The sequence below is a fragment of the Lineus longissimus genome, chromosome 8 (genome assembly GCF_910592395.1).
Source record: "Lineus longissimus chromosome 8, tnLinLong1.2, whole genome shotgun sequence".
Classification (NCBI taxonomy): Eukaryota; Metazoa; Nemertea; class Pilidiophora; order Heteronemertea; family Lineidae; genus Lineus; species Lineus longissimus.
The window spans coordinates 6,249,646-6,275,722 of record NC_088315.1 but is presented as its reverse complement, the minus strand read 5'-3'; the positions used below and the strand labels follow the sequence as shown (position 1 = coordinate 6,275,722).

General features: G+C 38.4%; 1 protein-coding gene across 3 annotated transcripts in view; it reads left to right on the top strand.

Annotated features, from left to right (window-relative positions):
• Positions 1 to 26,077, top strand: part of LOC135491997 (lactadherin-like) — a 71,401-nt gene that overhangs the window by 13,480 nt on the left and 31,844 nt on the right. Inside the window, exon 1 of one of the 3 annotated variants that reach the window (XM_064778036.1) lies at positions 11,781 to 11,953. The exons of 1 other annotated variant lie outside the window; for it this stretch is intronic. The gene's annotated coding sequence lies outside the window, so the exon portion shown is untranslated. Of the gene's footprint in view, positions 1 to 11,780; positions 11,954 to 16,701; positions 16,856 to 26,077 lie in introns of those variants that run through there. One more of the 3 variants, XM_064778037.1, reaches the window with a different exon arrangement.

Here is a 26,077-nt window from a genome sequence, read left to right as displayed (position 1 = left end):
TTATCTGAATGCACTGGTACGACTGATGTGCACAACGCATCGGCTACTGTGAAGTTGTGATGAACATTTTAGACTAGACGTAACACTGTAACCTCGCATATCAAGGCCGTATACGTATATAAGAATGGCACCATCGGTTGGATTCTCCACAATTAGGGCGTTAAAATGGTGGCCAGAATGCTTCCGCGTTTGACGTCACACCGTCATAGAAACATTGCACACGTACAGGGGGAAACACATTGTAACCTTATGTTATTTCCCATCGACGTGCAGTGCTCTGTTTTGTATGCATATTTATGTTTAAAGCAGAATTTGGTGACGCATCCGGTCATGTTATCTACTAAGTCAGAAATGTCAAATTCTGTATCATTGGTGAAGACATTAGATACGAACCAATCACAGGTTGTTGTTTTTTTAAGAGGACTTTAAATTATGCTCAAGGAAAGTAAGAAATAGAATAGTCACAAGGGGATGAATAGAAATGGTTAATGGCATCAATATGTAGTTTATTGCACGTCTAAGCGTATACGTTATACACCACTATGCATTGGTGATATCGACGAAAGTAGCCTAATGAACATAGTCTTAGTATTATTGAATTATGATAGTTCCACCCCAATATAAACATATCTAAAGTCATCAACCTACTTATGCCCAATGTAATTCAGCACATATTAATGTTATCTTGAGGTTACTGGGGTGGCTTTTCTTTAACGTTGACAAAGTTATCCTTAGTATCTATTTCTTTGTCGGTTTGGATTACAGGAAATGGCTTTTCCATACACGTGCCCTTCTGATTGCTCATTTCAAATGTTATGGGTTTGGCAAACCACCCACAATACATGTACATCTGCTTTCCGAACAAATTGTGTGACAATGCATTGATATCCACTTAAAGGTTGGGTTTAGATCCAAGAGATGCACACAGTTTTATAACAAACGGTGCATGCATTTACATGGATCAACTTGAAGAAATCTGCAAGTGATATCCCAGTATCTAAGTGGCCTGACTGAACGTACCTGCACACGCACTTTTGGTACAGTTACTTTTAAAGCAGTTAAAAGCAGGTTTATTTGTTTTGTTGCTGTTCAAATATTAGGCATTTTGTCTCAACGACTGGAGCCAAGCGATGATGCCGGCTGCTAGATAATCAGAGAGAATTAATTCCCGTCCTTGGAATCGAGGCGATCGTATCAAGAAGAGCTGCAAAAAAACAGCAATAAGAACAACAAGGAAAGCGGTTCTGTAATAAGATCTGTTTCTCTGACCTAAAATGAGTTATGTTGGTTGGTGTTATTGAATTAAGCATTACTTGACATTTGGCTGCATTGCCAACTGTGGTTTAGTTACTTACTGCTACATGTTTTATGTAGTTTTATCACGAAGAAATGTTTTATGACATGTTTATCGGTATCAAATAGAGTTTTTGGCAGCATGCATTATATCCAGGCAAGGAAAGCTCAAATGTTCTTTCGTGCGATCTGTCTCGAGTACTGAACTCACGTCTTAAGGCTAAGAAGTGATACATCACGTTTAGTGTTAAGCATTGGATCAAATTAAAGCCAACAGTGTTCATGGTAGACAATCCCGCCACCCTCAGAAAACGTATGTTGTTGAATTTGAAATCAATTTATACCCTTTTTCTAATAACTTGATGACACATTTCGTTTGAAAAGAAATCCGTCTTGTGTGGTTCAAACTCCGATCACTAAATCAATTGATGATTATCTCGAGCCGTCTGTTGACAAAATACGCTTGATCGTTCATCATACCTTCGGGAGCAAACAGCACATGCGGCCGATATCAGGACGACATGCCGGGCAGAAGGAGGCTTATTTAGATTCCAGAGCGGTGAAGGAATGCGGACTGGTGTGTTAAAAACCGGCAAACACTTGGTATGTTTTTGCCTAACTGTGATAAAAGAAAAAAAGTGATGTGTGTTAAGTTTTTCCTCCCCTTGATCGTTAGCTCGAAGCGAAAGAAGCGTCAAACCTGTTTCAATAGGTCTATCTATGCCTTTAAACCTAACGAATGAATCGACATGTTAAACTGCCTCGAGGTCAAGAGTCAACAACCTTACACGTGTCCCATGTTCGTACTAGACTGTATGTGCAGCTTTTGACTTCAAATCTACAACAAAATACACAAACGGGACGAAACTACAACAAACCAATCCCTGGTCAGGTCTAGCGCCGCCACAACTCTTTATCAACCCACTGTAAGTTGCTGGTCAATATTTGCCAATTACTTGAATCTATACAGTTCAGGGAAGGACCCTCCCTCTATAAGGGCACGGTTAGAGAATCCATTGAAACTTTTAGAACTAAGCGCAGAAAATATACTGTATATACTCATCACATTAATTGTTACTTTATCACCAAAGACGCTGCACCAACCTCGACTCTGCGAACTACCCTTGTTATGTCTATATGTCTCCCAATGTTTAGTCCCACACACGGCTATATAAACTGTTAATTAACTGAAATATAAGTAGGCAATGGACAATGGAATTGAACTAATCATAACATGAATTGTATATCCTTCATCAAGGGAAATTGGACTCATACCAGTGAACGTTTATTTTGGCAATTGAAATTTAAACAATGAAATGAGTTTCATATCATTGATCGATTCATATTCGTTTTTCATAATTCACCGACTTAGAATATAGCACATCAACGTATAAAAGTGCGAAGGATACGAAAGTACCATGTGTAGATTGCAAAGCAGTTTTTGCAATTCTGCATCAAGATTACCTTGTATTACTTCATTCATAGGAGTATACCTATTTTTCTTCTCCGTTTCTTCTCCTTCAGCGTTCTCTGCAACTGGAGAAGTTAGTCGCCATTGTGAATTCCTCCCCCGAGGCGGAATGAGCATTTTTGCGTACCAGTTCGGTTTGATTAATGTGGCCGTTCAAATGTGACTGACTTGTTTTTCATGATGGCATCCAATGTCAGAGCAACTGTCTCTAATAAGAGTAATCGATTTCCGCTGGGTCACAGTCAAAATGGACCGAAATTCTGTTAGTTGATATCATTTTAAATCAAGCCCAAAATGTCTACTGTAATTGTCATCTTGTCATCCAGCCTGAGGCTTGCAGAGGTACGACCATTATTAGTCAGTGTAATTATTCGGCAATTTTGTGTAGCTGACTCAGGAATTAATGAGGTAATCCCTGTCCATCAATTAACAAACACCAGCCTGTATGGTAAGGCCAATACTAGATGCTTTTTCTCAACAGTAAGAAAATCAATGCTTTCTGCCGATATCACCAAGATGCTGAGTTGTTGTGATAGAAAACCACGCGGAGCCAAACTTCTGCAACAAGAACCGATTTCTAAAGACGTTGCTTTCCATTTAGCCACAGCTTTATTTTTCTCTTCGTGGTAGGCTGCATGCTGATCATACCAAAGAAACGAATCCCCTCCTTCGTTGTTTTAAAACTTAACACGAAACTGGCCTCAAAGGATCGTTTTACCACTAACTATAGTCGGTAATGCAAAATTATGTGAGAGCTAAATATCGCAAATATGACTGACCAATACATATTGTTCAGTCGTTTAAAGCGCAGCATCTCTTGAGCTCAAATAATCGATCGAAATCAACGAAATCGATCGAAAAATGCTTATTTCGTCATGTTTTCTTTCTTCTCTTTCCATTTTTCTGACTGCTTAGAGTTAAGATGATGAGTAGCTGGTAAGCTACCTTGGTCTTTTAGCCAAATATTCCCACATAATGAACTCATATACAGTTTCCAAACCCAAACAACAGCTTTTTTCCACTTTGCCCATATCAAATCTCTGTAAAAGTGTGAACGCAGAGCACAACTGTCTGTTTCTTACTCAAGAACACAGATGTACCTCAATTTACATTCCTAACTCATATGTTCTAAATGGCACTGTACCGGAAAATTTAAGCTTAGTTGAAGATAACAATTTTTCGCCATAAGTAATTTTTCTCCTATCTTTATTTTCCGCCAAATGCTACTGACATTAAACCGCAAATGAGCTACTAATTCAATAGACTCTGAGCTAGTAACATTATCTACAAGTTAAGTGGAATATGGTATTGAATAGCCCGTTCCAATGCAATTCAAATAAATCATCCGTGTTGTACCTAAGTTATTTATGATTCAAGGGTTTCTTTGAGCCAACACCCTTAAAAAAATCTAGAGATAGGGGTTGAACTTTTGCAACAGAACGTGGATGTCATCCTAAAACGTTTAACCTGTTTCACGTGAAGGATAAGTCTTTACGTTCACGTGCATGTAGCTGCCGAAACTCAATTCAAGATGGTCTTCTGTGACTGCCATATTGGATTCCGAACGAACCTAAAACATATTGTGTTACTGAAGACAAAGCGGGTCAGCATCAAAATAGATTCATGGTTCTAACTTCTTTGCATTGGCTGCAGCTATAGACGATTAACAATTTTTACTGTTATTATGAGTACTGCTTTGGTGTTTTCGACATGTAAGATTGCTCGAAAGACAATACAGACACCATGACGCCGTTGACTAGCCCGTGATTGATTTTGACCCTAGACGAAACAACATTGTCACACACGATTATGAAAATGGAAGCAATGCTATGTATTGGTTCTGATGTGTTGCAGATAATCAATGCATTCCTGAAAACATTAGCCTGTCAAACCATAAATCAAAAGGCTGTATATTCAGTATGAACCAAGACGAAAAAAATGTTATGCAAATGGTTGGTTTAAGCAAGCAAATATGCCATACTGGAATGATGAAATATGGCCTTGTGTGGATGATGGCCTATAATTGCGTCTGAAGTTTGTTGTCGTATGTATCGTTAACTCACTACATTCTCTGCAGTACCCGAAAGAAGAGGCTTATGATTTTAAAAGGGAGGAATGTACCGCTGATTGGTCGAATCTAACCAGTGATAGCAATGACAAATCTGTTCGGTCGAGTCTGATTTTTTTCCCCGTAACAACCAATCAGAGTGGTTGAACTCGGCATCTTTTCTCTTGACAGGTTAGTGTATTGACAACGTTGCCCTTTGATTGTTACTTTTGATCTGAATATATCAATAAGAATTACAACATCATGGTTCCTCAGTTTATCAAGGTTACAACTGGCACTCGTTTAATTCTGAAGCAATCACAACTAGTTGAAATGTCAACTTGACAGTATTATTCATATACATGTATTGTGCAACACATAATTGAGCTTCAAAGCACATTACTGTTATATATGCTACCTCCTGCTGCGGTTTAAATGACCCAACGTTCCTTCCTCATCAGACTAGTTCTCGGGTTCTTGTTCTAGTTTCGTGAGGCCTCCGGTTACCTTCTGAATAACAGTAGAATGTTTCGTGCGGGCAATGAGTAAACACGTAGCTTTTAGCTTTTTTGCTAGCTGTGAAGTTGGACTAATACCGCCTACCTCTGGAAATTTGCATTAATAGATACACGTAAGCATGGTATTCATGGAACCATGATGGTCGGTGTTATCAGTGGTTCATATTGCGACTGTTCAAGTTTGGTGAAGGTGTAGATATCGAACTGGAGATTAAGGGACTAAGTCTTATCTGAATATCTGGTTGTGACTTTTAATTGCTGCAGATCCATCAGTTTTGTTGGTTTTACTGTTGAGAAGAAATAAAGCAAGAAATAGAATTAGTATTTGATGTTGAGTACAAAAGCATTCGTATCTGAAGCAGGGATGAACGCTATTCTTCAGTGTAATACATGTTGGTCGTACCGGTTTATTCGTGATCTGTTCTGTGATCAGCCCAGAACTGCAATTTGCAGATACTTTCAGTTATAACGTAATATGCTAGCTCGAGGCTCATTAGTACGGCCACTGGGCGGGTTGAGAAATGGTATCTTCCTTTTCCAACTGGTGTTTACCATTAGTCTAATTAACAATTATCAGGGGAAGAAAAAGTTTGGTAATAAACAACTAATGGAGAAATGCTTTCATTTTGCTCAGAGCAAGCTCACATCCTCTGCATTAGAGCCTTCGGCTCGCTAAGTTGTTGCACAGTTTGCCTACCAGAGGGTAGAATAAACTGTACGATGTTTGAAACCTCTTTACGAATTCATCTTAACTACAAAGCAGACTTACTTCACATACTAAAACGTCTGCCCATTATTTTGTGAATCAAACCAAACGCTTTCCCCCTTGATACGTTGTTAAGCATGTAGCAATAACAAAATGCATTGTGGAGGTATATTGTAAGTGCCTTTTTTTTCCTTCGGATGACCCAGAGTCAGTTTGTCTCCTTCGAAAGCCCATTGAGGTTTCTTCAATCAGCTATTGCTTTATTCATCCGAACACCGAGTCTTCTTTCAGCCCGCCCAGACCATCTCTGTCCAAATACCTGATAGGTAATAAGATCCTCTCCGGTTACGGCACGCGTGTTGGAGCAAGAATTCGACCAGGCTGGGGATTTTTTTGCTAATTTCTCCGAGTGTGATACCAAGTGTTACCATTTGTCTCCGATTTCTTAGCAAAACATTTAGAATTAGCTTTAAAACAAATCTTTACATTTCTTTGTGTCGAAAGTAACAGAGTCATATGTCGGGAGTAGAGTTGCTACGATATTGCATTTTGCAATGGATTTCTGTAATAAGCTTTAGGCCAATAAAACCTTCCATTCCCTAGAGTTACAAGTATAGACTTGTGTAGCATCTACAAGGTAAGATGTCGACAAAAGGTAACTAAAATACTCGTGGTCTGGAAAAGAATTTTCTATCTGCCAGACGAACAAAAACAAAATCATCACGCCTCAATTAGAATTAAAACAAGCAAGGGGAGATTCGCTAAAGATTGGCTGTTGAAACTAACAAGAAAACGGTGATATTTATATTAATTAAAGAGATCAACAGCAATAGGTGAGGTGGTTACATTTTCGCCCCAATAATAACATTCAATGCGAAAATATTAATAAAGAATGAAACTGTGGCGCCAAAAAGATCCGGAATGTACAACGAAAGTTGTCGGTCAAGGCACCTGCAGAAGTGCGGAATCATAGTACCCTAAACTTCCAACATTTATTATTGATTCTTAAGAAATAAAAACAAGATTAATTTGTTTTGTGCCAACCTTATAACTGATGAACATACATGTATATAGGTTAACTGTTGCCTTAACATCAAGTAAAAAAACAAACTTCCGCCTGTTATTCCCAAATCATCGTCCACGGCGTCCTCATCGTAATGATAGAAGGTGCGGCCATCAAATTCTTCCTTTTTATTGCGAAAGTAGCACAACAGCCTCTTTGCTGTTCTAGGCTTATACTTTTAGCAAGTTTTAGTGATATAGATGCGGGGAAGCACTCTGTGCTTGGTAATCCATCATTACCAACACCGTCATTAAGATTACTTGCATTGCGGCATGATATATGCGTCTGGATGCGAAATGGCTAATAGTAAGTATTTCAACATTTGCTTGTCACGCTTCGTGTTAGAATTAGCAATAAGAGATGATAGATTGGTCATTAAGGGCACTGGGATCAAACAGTGCATTGTTACGCCGGACAGAATGATACAGTATCTATGTGGAGCAGCGTGTTGGCCATTAATTGGTTGATACATGCGCTGGTCAGAGCGAGTAAGCTGATATTGCCATACATTATTGCAGCATATACTACTAATATATCAGTCATGTCATTGAAGGATTAGATAGTTTAAAATGGTTCAAGGATATATTTGACTTTTGATTTTTGTGGTCAGCAGTCATATTGTAGCCCATGCAATCCGGTCGGAGATTCTTTTGCGGGTCTAACCGCCGGCATCAATGCTCATCACTGAAAAAATGCTTTCAAACACCAAGCACGATACTGAGTGGTCAGTATTAAAACTTTTGAGAGCGTCAAGGCATCGAATAGCTCCTCCTACACGGGTTGGCTTTCTGCCACTAGTGATTCGATTCATCCGTACTAGATTTTTAACCTATCATGAGTTCGTTCCAGCCGCTATCTTTCGATAGGCACCCGAAATTTCTTCCGAGCAACGAAAAGAACCTGTTGAAATGTCGATCGGCTTCCAAATAGCACCATTCCGCTGCGAAACTGATCAACTCACCATCCTCTTTAGAAACCTTCATTGGCAGATTTCAGTCACTTTTCGCTGTAAACCTATACTTGTTCTAACTGACACTCAAATCTAAAACTTTTCCTGTTGTTGATGTTCTGTTTTTTATGTAACGTGTAACGCATTCCGTGCATGTTGTTAACATCATCCAGGCTATGTGTTTCCTGTTTGATATTTCGGTCTATCTCACAAATACTCTACTAAGTTCGCTGATACCTTTTGGCTGAGATTGTACCAACGCTGTTTGTACACCTATAAAAATGAATTCGAGAGTCAATGAAACATACTGATGTAGGCATTGTTCTGGGAGAAGAAAGAATAGTTAAGTACAGGAAAGTTACAGTTGGGACTACTAATAGTTAAGGAAGGAAGGAAGGAAGGAAATGACTCTTAATTAAGAAAACAATTGATGGCAAACCTCAAGTACAGATCAAGCTTCCGAAAGCTTTTAGCGACCTGATTAATGATGGTACCATCGCAATTAACACCAGAATGACAGTCTGCGTTTCTCTCCATTCTGGTACATTGGTTATCATCCTCGAAAACTAAGTAATCCGCTCTTACCCTTTATTGTCGTCTAGAATACCATGAAATTGATAAAAGTCCAAGTGACGAATATCAACCAATGCGAATGCTCTTCAGCCCAACAGCAACAATCTTTTTTCGCTGAGAAGCTAATGCTCTTAAAATATTCTGCTGTTCCCAGTTGTTTTCAAAAAAGTCACGTTCATGTAGTTTGTGTTTACTTTAACTTGGCGTTGAGGCAATTGGACTTGCCGAAGAAGATAACGCCAAGTCACTGTGTGCATGTGACGTAAGTTGTTTTGAACACCTGGGCCCTGATCACTAGTAAGTATCCCTCTCCTATCATGCTACGATTCACTTACTTGACTAGCAGGATGCACTTCTTTTACCAGAATCAGACACACCATAGCACATGTTTCCGATTCGACTAAATCTGAAATCTACCACCTGACGAAATACTTTCCAGAAATGTCTCAACATGGATCTAATAACGGTCTGAGCACGTTCTTTATACAACTAAAGGTCGGTGAAGTAGGAAATGATTAGATTTTCCCCTCAGCTTCACCGATAGATTGATATTCTCGATAGGTGTTGGGATTACTTAGAATTGGGATCTTCTCTATAGATTTTTATCCGCCAAAGTCTATATTGGTTAGCTTCTTCGGATTGATTTTTCGGGTAATTCGTAATTTTACCATTACGTTGGTAGCTTGCGGAATCAGTTTAACTTCCTCCAAGATGCTACTGGCGAGTTTCCTCTATCTAGGCTCCTCTAAAGGTGGTAAATAAGCTTGGTTAAACATGATGACAAGGTTACAGTTGATAGACATACCAACAATATCCACTCTAGAAACAAGAATATGTTACATGGACTTCCAATAGCAATAGCTTCTTGGCACTTGTCTGATTAGATCTTCATTGTTAACGACTTCGTCTGAAAATGTAGCCTGAATATGGTCATGCAACGGTCATGCATTACGGTATTTTACGCCCATCATGAGAACCCGTGCAGGTCCTTTCACTGCCTATTTGATCCGGCAGACAATCATGGACAATCAGCTAATTAATTCAAACCAGTTTGGCCAACTCCTCAGGGAACCGATTCTCCGCTGCCGCCGTCGTGGTGATGATTTCTTGGAAGCTTCCGATTAAATCGTGACGAGCCTCCCTGTAGTTAAATGAGACATGTTGACTCTTTGAGGAAAATATTTTGAGGCGATAATGTTAAAGAAAGTGTGGATAGCCATGCTTTCCTCACGAAATGATTTCGGATTTGGCAAACAATCTTTAGCGCACTATCATAGTGACATCGTACACTATCCCATCCTCATTCGTACGACCAATGACCAGAAACAGCTTTGTCTCAAACGACATCGCACAAAAATACTTAAAGGAATGATATGACATTTGTTTCGGGTCAGATTTCTCATCCATCACTGCAATTATCTTCGCCTATTGTTGCTCGGCACTGCGAGTACAATATGGCGGGTAATTTGTCAATCGGTCGAAATTTGAGAAAAAAAAGCACCCATGCTCTTTTGGCTACTGCGTCTCATGTTTCATGTTAACCTTGGTAATTAGAACAAGTAATTACCAACTATTATTAGGTGAACGGGTTCAATTATGTCCATGCCTTTATGCATTGCATGTAGATGAGGCTCATGTAATCCATCATCCACAAGGTGATTTTTTACGATGGTCGGATTTTTTCGAACCACAAGCATACATGTAAACGACTATATGAAATGGTCCCGGGACCATGTGCTCACCTCAGGTAATGTAATGCATGTCATTTCCAGTGGATATGGGCAGAACAGTTTCTGGCTAGTTTCACCAGTTTTGATTCCATTGAATATGACAATATGACGACGGACAACGACGACGGACGCCGGCAGACGACGACGGACGACGGACGTCACGGTATCGGATAAGCTCCCCAGAGGTGAGCTAATAATATGATTGACGCTAAAGAGAAATATCGATATCAATGCTAATTAACCATATATTCTTTCAAATATCACGAAATTACATCTTGGACATGTTCTGAAAATATCAAAATATTTTGAAAATTTTCTTGACGACATGGAAGACAACCAAGATTTGGGGTGAAAATATCAAAGTCTAGTTGATTGAGAGGGAATATCGTTTTCGTGATATTTTGAAAAATTACTGCCAAACCAACATTGATATAAAAATTTCGCTTTAACATCTATCAGATTATGTATCTATCATCAATATCCCACATTTTCAGCGTTATATCACGCACAGTTTGCGGATGCAGACCACTTTAAAAATACCTTGTACCCAGGTGTTACAGGCTTTTCATTCCTATACATTCATGCTCATGGATAGTCATGTGGGCCCTGGATCCAAGGCCCGTTTTTGAGTTTGATGGCAGAATTTTGCAAAAATTTACCAAATGTTTGAAAAACCATGAAGCGGTTGGAATTTCGAGCTGAATTTTGCATGCAGCATCTGCAAGACATCAACAACTACATTGGCAGTGTTTTATTGGTTCTGACATGTCTAGATATCAATTAAAGGTATAACAATATATCATTTTGTGTCATTTTTTGGATGGATTTTCAGGGCAATCACGAGCAACGCTAAGATGCTAAAAATTTGGGAACGTAATGATGGATACATAATCTGATTGATGGTAAAGTGAAATATCGATATCAATGCTAATTAACCATTTATTCTTGCAAATATCACGAAATGAAAACTTGGACATGTTCTGAAAATATCAAAATACTTTGAAAATTTTCTTGATGACATGGAAGACAATGTCAGTCTGAGTACTGAACCAAGATTTGGGGTGAAAATATCAAAGTCTAGTTGATTGAGAGGGAATATCGTTTTCGTGATATTTTGAAGAATTACTGCCAAACTTGTCCATTTACACCTACTTTGAGATACATTTAACACGACGAACTAGCAAAGATTCGGGAAGTTGGGTTAAAGAAGAACAAAAAACCCGCAATACCGACGCAGGAAAACAAAATTTATAGTTTCTTACGTAAATTTTCAATCTATCGCATTTGTTTTTCTCTATTGTCGGTCACAACTTGCACAGTTATCTATGTGGACCACTAAAAAAAACCCGATAACATTTCACCATTTTTGTAACGGAGCATAATAAAGTACACCTAAGCCAACAGTCGCTCAGTTCGTCAGTCACTCAGGACGATCACTCTGATACGGATACCGCGATTGCATCGGGACGACTGTTAACTACTCTTTGTGCTCGAGAAAAACGATATTCTAGGGATTTATTTAAAGGACTACTCTAGATTTTACAAACTTTTGGATATAAAATGTGAAAATATTATTTCTGGGATAGTGGATTACTGTGATGAGGTAAGCGTTTATGCGTATCTCGTTGTGGGCCGGCTGGTGACTACAACTTTGTTGCTCGTGACATAGCGTATCGTCCTTTTTCTTCTGTAGAGTTTTTTTAACTAGAAGATTAAGCTGCACGAAAACATGTTGCTTGACACAGCGTAATTGTCTTCTTATTGTGTAGGTTTTTAACGAAAATATTAAGCTATGCGTTGCTTGACGCAGCGTCATCTGTATGTTTTTCTAACTACATACATTTATATGACAATGATTATACTTTGTTGCTTGACATAGTATATTATGTAGAAAGTTAACATTCATTTGCAGAATATTATTGTTCATTTGCTATTGTTCACGAGAACACCTGGCTGAAAAGGCACTATGACTCATTTTACTCATATTTCAAATCAAACTGTAAAACTTCGCCTTCAAAATATGTTATCAAGTCATTGATTGAAAGTTCAATATTTGCCCAAACCAATTAAATAAACTAATAGACTGATAAAGCTGTCAAAATCGTGACGGCAGTGGATTATACTTTCGAGACTTGTCAACTCAAATATTGTCATGCGCACTCTGTGACCCCCAAAACAAGTTTACCTACACTCAATTCAAATATCATCCTAAATATTAATGAGGTAGGTGTCATGGGCTTATATCGCTCATCCCATACAATAATTATTCGTTTGCTTAGCTTAAGTCATCAGCTCTGGTTTCATTACTTTAGGCTCTTAGGCTTAGAAAAGTTTAAACGGGACGTGGGTTTCCCAGCACGTTGATGACACCACGTGTGCATGGAGGCGTATAGCGCAGACGACATGCGGAAGAAAGGATCTGGATTGATTGAAGGCTCTCTTGAGGGTTGGTTCTTTTGTTTCTTGCGAGTTTCACATCAACTGTTATTGTCCTTGTCCAATATCTTACGTCCCCTGGTCCGCTAACAGATGTTGCATCGCCCATGACTCACATCCATTGTACTTGCCTTGTCCCCATCACCATAATCTCAGCTTGATCTCAGTCATAATAATAACCTTGCCATAATATGCATCCCATTCATTATGCAGTTAATACACGCCATTTTACACGACATAATTCATCATTGTGTCAATGAAATGTCATAAATGTGATAGCGCACTACAAGTTTAATGGCGAATTGATGTATGGCAGTATCCCAGGATAAGAATCATCAGCAGGTACTTTCGACAGTGGAACGGACAATACCATGGCGAAATGATAGAGACAACAAAGAAATTCCAGCTATCAGACTTCTCAAAGAGAATAGTCCAATATGGACTGACATCAAGGGATTTCCCATTTCACATTCACGAAACAGAATGGAAAACAGCGAATAATTCTCCTACTGTGAACTTGTATAATTTGCCAATTAGCTGCCTAATCCGAGAGTCATTGCTGCAGCATCCCGCATCAAATATGTTAATCCTCACAATTTCGTATAGTTTTTTGATAAAGCTTGGTATTCTGATCGAAGTGTTTGTTCGGCTTATCTTGTGTGTACTCGGCAACTGCTGACAACGACATCCGCATATTCGCGGACGTCGCTCGGCAGACATAATGGTTGGTAGGCGTCCGATCATTATTTGCATCTCCCTAATAAATACGCCCACCATCATTTTTACTGCAAGCAGATACTTAATGAGGGTATTGCTATGTTGACTTCCCCATTTCTAAGGGATGACACAACACGGCACGTGACCATCTCAATCTAGAGCAGAAATTAAGTAGTCATTAAATACTCGTTTCAGTTATAACATCTTTTATTTGAGGCATCATTTAACTACAGAAAAGTTCAAAGTACGGCCAAAGAGAAACTCTTTCAACAGTTTAAAAAAATTAGTATCAGCCATGTCTGCTGCAGGGCTTCTAGACCATGAACGATGAGTAGAGCGTCGGGTAGATTTCATACCTACTCAAGCAAAAGCATAGGTGAACGTCTGTCGGCAGTAATTAGTTCCCAGTCCCTAATTAAACGCAAAGCAAGCTGTGCTGGATGTAGCTTTAAGACGGTTTGCCTATTCGACCTTGAGAAAATGAGCTGAATGTTATCGAGGTCGCTGGTGCATATCGGGGGTCAGCTTTTTGATTGATACCATGCAATACACAGTTAAGATTTTATATACTCTGGGATGAGTATCACTATCACTTTCAATGGCAACCTTTTTTGGACAAGGCAAATATACTCGTTCCTGATGTAGGTGATATAGGCCCAATCAAGGATAAAAAGAAATAAATAGGGTAATTAAAATCTCAACAGGAAATTCCAGAGGCCTGTGTGCGAGCCATATATACCCGATTAATATAGACAATCAACAATATAGACTGCAATAATCATCTTATTTGTATTCATAGACACGAACTGATGAATCAATCAACTAAGACCATTTTGCAATTATGTGCAAAATGGTCCAAGTTAATGCAGTAATTGCAGAAATGTTTTGAGGTCGACCCGTTGATGTGTTTAATGTTTTAAACAAAAGAAAAACATATCAGAGAAAAAATTAAATGTCATTTGATAATTTTGTAAAAAATACGCGGTGCTGTACGTGATTATATGATTTGTAATATAGTGTAATTTCATTTCCTATATTATTGTTTACACGCTTCACATTAAGCTTGCCGGAAATCTATGAACAAAATGCACAGAGATGTAATGCGAGTCCGGCAAATTCAGTGCGGAATGTCACTTATCATTGCGCTGAATTCTCGTTAACCCCTGATTCTGCCCCGTGTGCAATTTTGGCTCCAAAAGGACCATTCAGGTCATAATATGATTTTATAAATCGTCCACCCAATTGGCTACAATTTTGGGTTATGTTGCTGATTTGGCAGCAATGAATTGATGTCAGGGTTGATGTACCGTAATTGGTGCCCATCTAACAAGGAGAGAGATGTTAAGACTTGGATTATTTGAAATTTTACTATGCGGCGCCACTGGTCCGGCTTATCACTAGATGCATGGCATGGCTGCCTTTGCTTTTGCCTTCTCCAAAATAACAGAATATCGTTTCATATTTTGAGGACATCAGTTTGGCACGACAGTTTACGGAAAATGACACTTGATACATACCTGAATGCACATCAGAATACGATGTAGGGCGTGGAATATAGGTAAAACGAGGTCAAGAGGCATAATGGAACTGTTACCAACAATGCAGTAACAATGATTCCGAAAAGCATCCATCTCCAGACTCCGAAAGAGTACAATAGGGTACAAAATACGGCATCCCCGCCCTTGGAATTTCACCTCTCGTGAACTTCCAGCGGTATATATTGCCTCCGTATAGCCTACGCGTGTCGTCTGAAAGCTGAGCAATGTCAATACATTGAGGGTCAAGATGGAACATGTGGGTCATGGTAATGTCTCCCCAAAGCGGCAGCTGCATGTTGAGGAAGTATAACGCTCTGCTCCTTAACATCTTAAAGGTACCAACGTGTACGTAATGTATTCGCATTAGCTTTCCACCTTTCCAACCAAAGTGATCATGCAAAATATATTATGAGTTATTATTTTTCTCGAAAAAATGACATCAGCATAACGGTGATAAATTTAAGTGAGCGTTGATTGAGCTTCTTTGGGGGTGTAACACGCTATTCACATAATATGTACTACATTGTACACCGAGTATGATGCATTCCTTTGAATCTTAAGCGCGATTAGGTACAAACATTTACATCGGTTTCCTTCACAACGTGACCCGAAGGCTCTTTCTACATCCACGTCATACAACAAGATATATCTTCTCATCAATAGGATAACCAATGGAATGTCGGACGAGATGACCCACACCCACACAAATTTGGAACTTAATCTTTCGTCTATAACAGGTGAAAGTTTCATTTAGGGCCATTGTCTTCGTCGATCGTGGTGGTCATTGGTCATTGAATGTCGCAAAGGTCAAGTCTAAAGCCCTGTCTTCAGGTCAGGTTAAGCCCTGTCTCCCGGCAGGTTGTTGAAAGAGTTTTCATCATGGCTCATTAACCGTATCTTCCACTGTTCTTTCCCAAATGAGACTATACACTGTACATGCATAGGCAATAGCCAGGCGGGCAAGATCAACCTGTACGAAGTCGCCGATGGGTTCCTCTATCTCACTGTACATCGGCACCATTTAAGCTTGCATTCACGAGATCTAGTTTTATCACCAAATCCAATCAGACCCAGTTTCTTAATTATAATAGCATCACGTACATGTTAGTTCACTTTGAGACCATGAGTTTGACCCACGTTAGCTTCTGCCGATGATCTCCCTTCAAAATAAGGAATGAGTCAGATGGTGTAGCCTTGAAAGCACGGTTAAAGAATGCCTTTTCGGGAAGCTGAGAATGATGTCCTTGGATGTGTGAAGACCAACTTTCTTTCGACATAGTTACATTGTACTTGCTTTCATACTCGCTTTCATACTTACTTACTTACTTCCCAACATTGATGATTGTCATATATATGTTAGTATTCTGACGAGCACGGGCTTATTCATACTGATCTCTTTTTTACCGAAAAGGGATTTAAAGCAGTCTCGCGCATTCATTAGCCTACTCCTTCCTCAAAAGCCGTAAATCATTAAGATATCCCGTGGTGTCGTAGCGACCCAGACACGACCTACAAAAACGTCTGTTTTCGACGGTCTATTGAATATCTCAACCTTTGAATGCTAACATTCGGTTGGCTGTTGATATTCATCATGGTTAAGTGATCATATCACGCAAGAGTTATATTTCTAAACTACGATGGAATTCCTTTGAAATATAAAAGCGAACGTCTAAAGGATTTATATAGAATTATAAACGATATTCAAGTGGAATTCAATTTGTGACGCATACACCAGAGCTGGATATTCTCAGTTGAGATGTCAGAAGTTTTTTGACAAGTACAAGCATATGATAGCAGCGTTATAAAGAAAAAAGGTAGGATCAAATATATTTCTGACATTTTCGACATGTACGTCTTTTCTTATGCACACAACACAGGTTGCGACCATGGGATTTTCAAATTTTTAAAGATGTTCTTGAAAGAGCAACGCAACGTGTCATTTGTGCTTAATTATTTTGCTTTTTCATAAATTTTATTTGTTCGTCTCAATTTGCTTTTTCTGAGTCGATGTGTATCAAACACTAATTTCACATTCGTAAGCTTTTTTCATTTACGATCAGACTATCATCACCTAGAACTCTCCATGGTAATTCTCCATACCCCACACCGTAGATAAAGCAGGGGTATTTGTTTTGAACGAGAGAGATATAGGACTCTCTTTTAAGGCGACATCTAGTCATTCCTGCATGAGGGAGCTTTTGCCTTGGAAGAGTTTTATTTAAAGAAACCCAGAAAAAACACGAAGTGCTTGCAAAGATACACCTCAAATTGTCGCGTTTACTTTTGATCTCTTCCTCTTCCTGCTGACCTCGTACACAGCTAGTCTATCCCCAGCTTTAACATGCATTTGATACGTAATATATGGTGACGTCTACCTTTGGCACGAGGCTACTATTGCGAATGGTAAACGAACTCCTTCGAGAGGGTTGTTAGAGTTGTCATTGTCTTAAGTTACTCTTGACTAAAAACATAATGTACCACTCAGTAAATAATACTGTCGCCAGATACCAGTACTTTTGGCAGTAAATATGTACATTAGTATTTGTATAATTTGATGCTTGCACCTGAAGAAGGCATTTTGGCACTTGAAAACGTGCGTAGAGAACGATCGTGCTCCTTTCCAATCGAATAACACGAAAAGTGTGTAAGACACTTAACAGATCTTGCGAAATTCTTCTCGCTAAGGTTATAGACACGTATTCCGTCATGTCTTCCTGGTGATCTTGTTCCCAGTGGACTTATTTCTCCAAACTAAACACGGTGGACGTTCGTTGTCTTGGTCTAAGGTACGAGGTAGGTTTTCGGGTGATCAAAGGGAGACTCCAAGAGGGTCGTAGGAGTTGTCATGATCGGGTTACAGTCTACCAACAAACCTCCTGCCGCGTCGTTAATTGTATGTCGATCGTGACTAAAGGTTTGGGTCGGAAAGACACCACCTGCAGGTCTGAGGACCCAGTTGTATTCGTGGAGTTCAGACAAGATATTGTTAAGAAGTATAGGTCATGATGTTGATGGGAGAGTCAGTCTCTAAGCTGGTTTTATCTTGTCAATGAGTGCATTTTCATCTCGAGCAAAGCCTTTTATGAAGTTTAGATTGAAGTTTGTTATATGAAGTGTTGAGACCCTTTTTTGTTTTAAGTATGTTTTACTCCGTCAATCAATTGTTTTCATTTTTGCCATTTCGAGGTCGAACTGTTGGACATTGTGACATTGCCATCCTAGTTTATATTGGTCACCATCCTTTGACTGAAACTATACTGCCACATCCTGAGGTATCAACTTTAAAGGAATCCCTCGGTTTCCTGCGGTTTAGTTATGTCCAGGATCTTCCACTCGAATACGGATGTCAGCGCAGGTGGTGGATTCCCGAGCTTGTCCTTGCGTGACATCAGCGTTTCTGTTGTTCTAGGGCAGAAGATATAAGAGAATTCGCCGAGAGCTTTGCGATATCACGAGCGACTGGATTTCTGACCGGCGATCTTCGCGGTTGAAGTTGAAGTTGCTGAAGGCTAAAATTAAAAATCAGCGCACATTATTTTAAGTGCAGTTTCATAGTAGCCCATTATAAGTTGTATTCACGAAACATTATGTTTTAAGTAAAGACTGAGAGCCATGGTTCTTCGCATCAGGGGGCCACTCTTGGCACCAATATTGATGTAGTTTAACCTTTGTATTTATAAACGTAGCGCACTCAACTATTTATGTAGGCTCGTTGTGATATTTTCTTTCTTATACTGGATAATGGCTATTACTTGTAATGCAATCTCCAATTAAGTAACGGTACTATAATAGTTAAACATTTTTTTTCGACACCAACTTCATCAACATCCGACACTGAGTACAGAGGTATGCCACGACGATGGTACTCTCTGTTCCCCTATATCAGGTCAGTTGTGTTCCTGGTGTATTGATTACATTTATCTTCTATTCGTCATGGATGCTTGGCCAGCTGTAAGTTCCCGGACCATCATTTGCTGTCATCGTGGAAGACAGTTCAGTGGTACACACTTAGAGCTTGTGAAAAACTCTTTAGTGTTGGCTGAAAAAAAAACATGAAAGATTTGCCAACTGCTCAAACACCTTTATTTTTACGCGTGTCCTGGCTGACAGTGACCTTGTGAAAGTGAGTAATTGGTGCTCAACGAACTTAGGTTAGCCAATCTCTTGATACTCTTAAATAGTTGTAATAATTTCTTGTCTGAAATTGGAATAAAATAACTTTATCTTTGTAATGAAATCGGTGATTTAGACATTGACACAACGGATCACTGTTAACACGGTCAGTAATCTTGGATTAAACCACTAATCTGACTGTAGAACAACTTCATTATTTTTCTATCAAAATCAATTCATATGAATTGAATTGAATTATGATCACTTCAGATCAAACGCTTGACAGCTTGATATTTAAATTCTTGTTGACATACCTACATAGAAAAGCACCTACCTATTATAGTCCATGATATACCAAATGGCAGTTTTTGTCAGACGTATATTGAATTTTGGACATAACCACTGCTGGAGATAGACGCGACTCCATGTGAAATGCAGAGTTTGATAAGAACCAAATCAATGTAATTTAAAGTGTACAGTGTATCAAAATACTGGCCCAGTTATTCAGATCGAAACCTCTACTCGAGTCTAGCTACCGATATTTCACACGCCCTCAATTTGAATTTAAGCTCAACATTAAGCCTAGATTTTTTGTAATAAAACCATGCTTACGTTATTATAAGTATGAAAGAAATTCCTTCTGCAATACGTGGATGGAACATCCTACAATTAGGCCAATTAAAAACTCAGACACTTAAAGATGATTATAGCTTTCAGTTGGTGAACATACGAAAAGGCAGAAATACCTGAAATTGCGCTCTTTTGAAAATCATAAACCCCTCGTCATAATTTCAATACAGAGAACATGAGTTCCGTTCAGTTATTTAGTGGACTGTAATATTATTAGACCTACTTAATTATAGTTGAGTGTACAAATTGTATGTTTTGTTGGATATACATCATGTATGTATAGCAGTTTTTTCTTGAATACTTCATGATATTATTATATGGTTTACAGGTTCAGAGCCCAACTTTTGAATCGCGATCGACCTTTTGTTCATTTAAGTGCTGGGAACGTCGAACTCTTCGGCTACGTTTCACAAATTAAACTTAAATTTGCTATGATTACTTTGTATCTGACTTCAGAATCGTCATGTGTTTGCTGCCTCACGTTGATGTGATAAGGCGTAATCCCTTCCCAACTGATAATGTGTGCACATAAAGTTCAATATGATAGTGACGATATAGTAAAGTAACGACAAATGCTGGGTAAAACTATTAAAAGTTCTGTCAAAATCAAATCCTTATCTGCAGAGACACTTGACTAATGAGCAGAAAACCTTTGATTCTTAACCAAAGCTTTCAAAGAACGCCAATGTTGTGAAGTTGTCTCGAGGGCCCCCTAAAACCGTACCATTTAAGTGACCCCTCGCGTATACGATTATCTCAACAAAGGGTCGATAACAGGGGAAAGAATATCCTTTTATTCTTGCCTAATGAAATTTTTCAAGAAAATCATTGTTTGCCCAAGAAAGTCAGGTTTCATTCGCAATGCAAATGAATTGTCCAAAGTTGATTGTGCTATTGGTGTCATTCCGATTCTCTCGCGTGAAATGATGTTTTGGCGTCGGTCATTCATAGAACAACATAGTTGTCTTTTGACTTCCATTGGTCTTTCCTTTGTCTTAACATCTTTAGGATAGGAAATAACCTTTACAGTCAATTTTCTGGCTCATTTGGTTTCTTGGACTGTCGTTAGGTGTGATTGTTTAAGATCAAAAAGGATTAGGTATACAGAAATTAGACCTTTTCAACTAAACTATCTTAGGCATTTTAGATCTATCTGTTTGGACGGAAGAACTTTTTTAGAAGATTTGTTACTGTTGTGTACTAGAATTGTCAGTTTTCAACATGGGCGTATGGAATTAGTTGTGTCCTAAATATCAATTCAAAGGTCATCTCATTGCGACAGGCATAATACGTATGTGCCATTATCATATAGTCAAATTCGCCAATTTCATACCGGTAATACATTTTGTTGAACTAACCTTTCTGCACAGACGTCATAATTCCAAAGTACAAATTATCATTGCTGCCTTGTTAACCTTAATGGATTAAAGACTGTCTTTAATGAAGCGACGATGCCGCTTTTGAATTCGGAGAACACTGGATGGAAAAAGCTTTAATGATGGTGGGTCTTTTATGAATCCCCGAGGCCACCCAGGGTTATGTTAGTATGTCCGCCACATTGCCCTGCTGTCCTTTGACGAAAAACGACCCGCTGATTAGTAGTTAATTAAGTATAAGGGGATGTCGATGGGAAGGTGTTTGCTCACAAAGGCAACGATAATTCTCTATAATCTTCGTAATTGCCTTGTGAGACTGTCTAATCAGGCCTACCTTCCCCTGCCCGAGCTAAGGTGTTCTCCCAGACCTGCATGGATGCTTAGGTTATAGTGTCGTGTCTGGAAAGCCATGTCCAGAAGCTGACTAGAACCATCTGAAGGCCTTATCATATCATGAGATTGTCATATCAATGAAAGCCAATTCACCCTCCGTGGGAATGTAGGAAAACCGACAAGTTGACCCCTTTCGATATTGTTCCCTAAGGATATCAGTAGTATTGAATCCTCTTGAACTACAGGACAGTCCCCAAGGATTTAACATTTTTTCTTAAAATCAGTTAAACCTGATTTATTTTACTTTTAAACCAAATTACCTCATGGCTAATTAACCACCCAACAAACAGCATTTAATTGCGGTTGTATTATAGTTAAAACTGGAGAAAAAACTCCCCCCTGTGTCATTCTTAGACGTAACTTGTTCACTGATTCATTAGAAGGTTTCGCACGAATTCAGCCAATGGCATGGCGCATTAGAGCTAGGAACAATCATTTAGACAGCTGTTCAGATTTTAATCATGGACGAAATTGGTTTGGAGTTAAAATAAATGAGGTGTATTTAATCCCATAATGGTATATATCCCAAGAGGACCGACTGAATCAAGACAAGTGTCGAATCGCCTGTCCCGACGAAAAAGGTCTCAAACCTCTCGGGCTTTAACACTATCAATATGCATCAGCAGTAGTACCATTGTGAAGGTGGATGTTTTCTTCCACTGTACCTTACACTCAGGTTACGCTGTAACGCTGTATACATGGTACTTTCGAAAATTAAGTGTGCTTACTGAAAACATGAAGCTAATATGATATCATCTTAGATTCCAACATTTAAGATGAAACCCCCGTCAAAACAGGGCCATTCTTTTAACTGGTACAACTGCTGATATAATGTATAGCTTTATTGATATTTACGTGTAGGGCAACACTTCACTGCAATTCTTGGCAAGCAAAAAGCTTTAGTTGCTTAAAAGTTAAAGGGGTACAAGGACCTCATCAAGTACAAGTACTTAGTATAGATCTAAAGAGCCACTGTAAGGACCATACATAAGCATCAATAATTTATTCAACAAAATACGAATTTACGTTTATTTTTCTTAGGGATTTAGCTATGGTTGTGATCGGTCTTTTGATGTTTTATTGCCATTCAAATCCATTTCATAACTTGTTAAACATCTTTATGAGATAATACACCTATAACTGTGTATTTGTACTTGTAATTAATCTCATTAAGTGGTCTCGTTGTATTTCTGAATGAAATACTAGTGTATCAAAAATTTATAACTTTATGATTAATTAGTGTAGCAGGTTTCATTGATGAATAAACATTTCATTCATGAAGTGGTCTGAATGAGAGAATCATCAATTCGATTCCATTTGGTAAGTGTAATTTCTCTTACGTTAGATACAAGAAGAACTATCAGGTATCAGCAACTCAACGGCCTTAGAAATCAGGCACTGTACTCTTAGGCGATTCCCTTTTATGCATGTTAAAACCATGATGATGGTAAGTCCGTAACCAAAACAAGAATTGGCTTCAAAAGTCTACAATCTTACCCTTGACCTCAAATGGGTGTTAAACTTCAAACTTGTTCCTTATCTTTAGCTATCGCTGAAGTTGCGGACGAGCCCGCAGGCAATGTACGTGTATAAGACCAATAACACCAAAGAAGACAAAAAGAAACAAATGAACGTGTCGGATTTACCACTTCAAAACTTGTCACTGCTAGGTATCATATTACTCGATCTAACATGCTTTTCAAATGGTATATAACTTCATTTGAAGGAAAGTTGGCTTTTACCGCTGCAGGGGTGGGTCGAGTCTTTTGCAATGAAAATATGACTTCACTCAAGAATGTGATCGGAAATCGAGAGATGAATAAGATGGGACTTCAACTGACACTCGATGTGAAACATGGAGTGAGTTCAAGAGTTCAAATATTGAAACTCTCGTTTAGTATGCATGAAAAATGACAGCAATACAAATTGACCAGAAAACTTTATTTAGTTTCGATTACTTCCAGCCAATAACCATACATAAATGTTCTTGAAGATCGATTTTGCGAATATCATGTTGTCATAACAAGGTTGTACTGCCTATTTCCGCCAAACCCAGCGCGAAGGAATCTTTCGTTTCGTTTGTGCTCTTTGTTTTCTATAATATTCCTTCGGTTGGTGCGTCGTTACCATATAAACAAGAGGGAAAATCCGCCCATACCTCTAAACCATCACCCAATAAAATCTAATTCAATCTCAAAAGTGTTTTTGAAAGGTTGCACTTATTTCAATTTGATAATAAAAATAATCATATTAAAATTCGATTGCTATTGAGTTTTAAAAAAGGTGTTGGGGCGTGTGCCAAAAACGAAAAATGAACAATGAAACTAAACTATACATAGTATTGTCAAAGATGTGTAATGATCTCTATTACTTCAGACTGTAAGTGAACATAATTATGCTAGAAACTTTTTTTGATTACAGGGATCAAAGTTCGATCTTTTTAAGTCGAGGGGTTTTCCAACCGAATTGAAATTCGAGTGGTTTTATCCAGTGTTATATTTTTGATTACGCCTTATCCAAAGTAAGTAGTCGACATCAAATAGAACACGCGGTACGCTTATAACAACAGACCAATTTAAAACTTTGATAAAAAAAACTAATAAAAAACGTCGGGTATATTTTTCCTCATTCGAGTTGTGGCCAGTTATCAACGTGTTAAATCAAATAATCTCTTTGATCCTATAATGCATATAGAATTTTTTTTCTTCCTACCAAAAATCACAAATTTACCCGCTATTGGTAGAATCAAGAATTTAAAGATAACTTTCCCAAACTAAATTTGGCCGGACTGAAATGAATGACCTTGTGATTATGTCGCATGCTCTCGCGATCGCGTCTGCGGGCCGCTCAATGTTTTTTCAGAACTTATAGATTATTCTGTAAAAGGTGACGAAAGGTTCAGTTATCGACTGCATTCAGCCTTACCCACATTTATCAGGCGGCACTTTGCAGCCGACCATTTGAGGTGTAACCCATATTTAATAATGCATACTATAGTCAAATTATTGCACCAAGATATTACACTTCATAAAACACAGATGAAGCTAACTGGTGTTCAATATAATTATACGAACGCAATAAAGAATGTACTACATGCACTATGTATTTCATAACTTTTTTCGCACATTCGATTGACCATATCTCTGTAAACTGATAGGAGTATTAGGCAGTCATGTTTTCATTAGAAGATGCCTTGGGTGTCAGCAATACATAACATTAGATTGTAATTTTTGAAGTTGTGATATGTTAAAGTCAAAAATTGTAATTTTATTTTTGAAACGCATAGTATACATTGTGTCGTTTATGTGTATTTAGCTAATACTGTATTATTTCACAAAATATATTATTGCGGACTAATAGTGCCAGAAAATACCAACGAACGTCTCTTACATCATCGCATGGTAAAATAGTATACGGTTATCCGCGGAACTCCATCCTCGAAGTGTTCGGTGAGAAAACCAATACCTCCAGTTCGCTATCGATTCCTTAAACCATCCTTGTCCCACACCCTCGGGCCATCATATCGTACTACAAGATATCAATTAATCGCCTGAGAAATAACTAAGATTTCCACAAAGCCTGACAAAATACTTCCACAAAGGAATTGGTAGTAACTAGCACTCTTATTAAATAGCCCAAGGATATCTTGGCGTGTTAAATGCTTAATAATAACTGGTGATTGTATTGAGGATTCGGAGAGATCAAACTATTTCATTTTTCCAAACTGAAGTTAGGCAACCTGCCATTTGCCACATATTCCAATGATATCCCCCAGAAGCTTAGAGGGAGAATTTGCTCTTCTGATTCATATCATAAAGCAGTGAAATTGAATCTCAGAATTTGTGATGAAATGTACTTAAATCGTTTCTGCTACTCAATTTTTAGCCGGAATTTTAGTGAGGGAAAAATAATAGATTCCCGGTGGTTTCTTGATACATGTTATCACCAATATGCTCACCATGTTGATAAAATACATGTTTATCTAAACTTTGAAATCCTCATTTTAATTGGGAATATGGTCATTGATCACACTGAAAGAAGATATGTCACCCAGACAGCTCCTTTTCAGAAAACTGGTGCACTTTTTTCTCGGAATCTTTAGAGGTGTTTAACTTGGGGCATATGCGGTCAAATGGAGCTAAATGTGTCTTAGTTTTCAAGAATAATGTGGCATTCTTTACCAATTTTAGTGTATTTTCCCAGGAATGTTGTTTTGAAATTCTACAGAAATGTTTAACAGTTGGCTGTCCACGCCGACAATGATGGCACAAAATTGTATTATGTTTGGAGATAAAGATTTAAAACGGATCAGACTACGCTATACTTGTCGATTATTAATCATACTTGGAGTAGAAAATTCAAGAAATCCATTTATCATGCACCCTAAGATCTGGATAAAAACGATCCTTTGAAATTGAATGTTTGAAAATTTGAGGCCCAGATCAGACCAAGCCATGTGACACACGGGTGCATAAAGTTTGTTTGCGAAGCAAAGCGATTGCCCAATGTTCACGCAACACATTT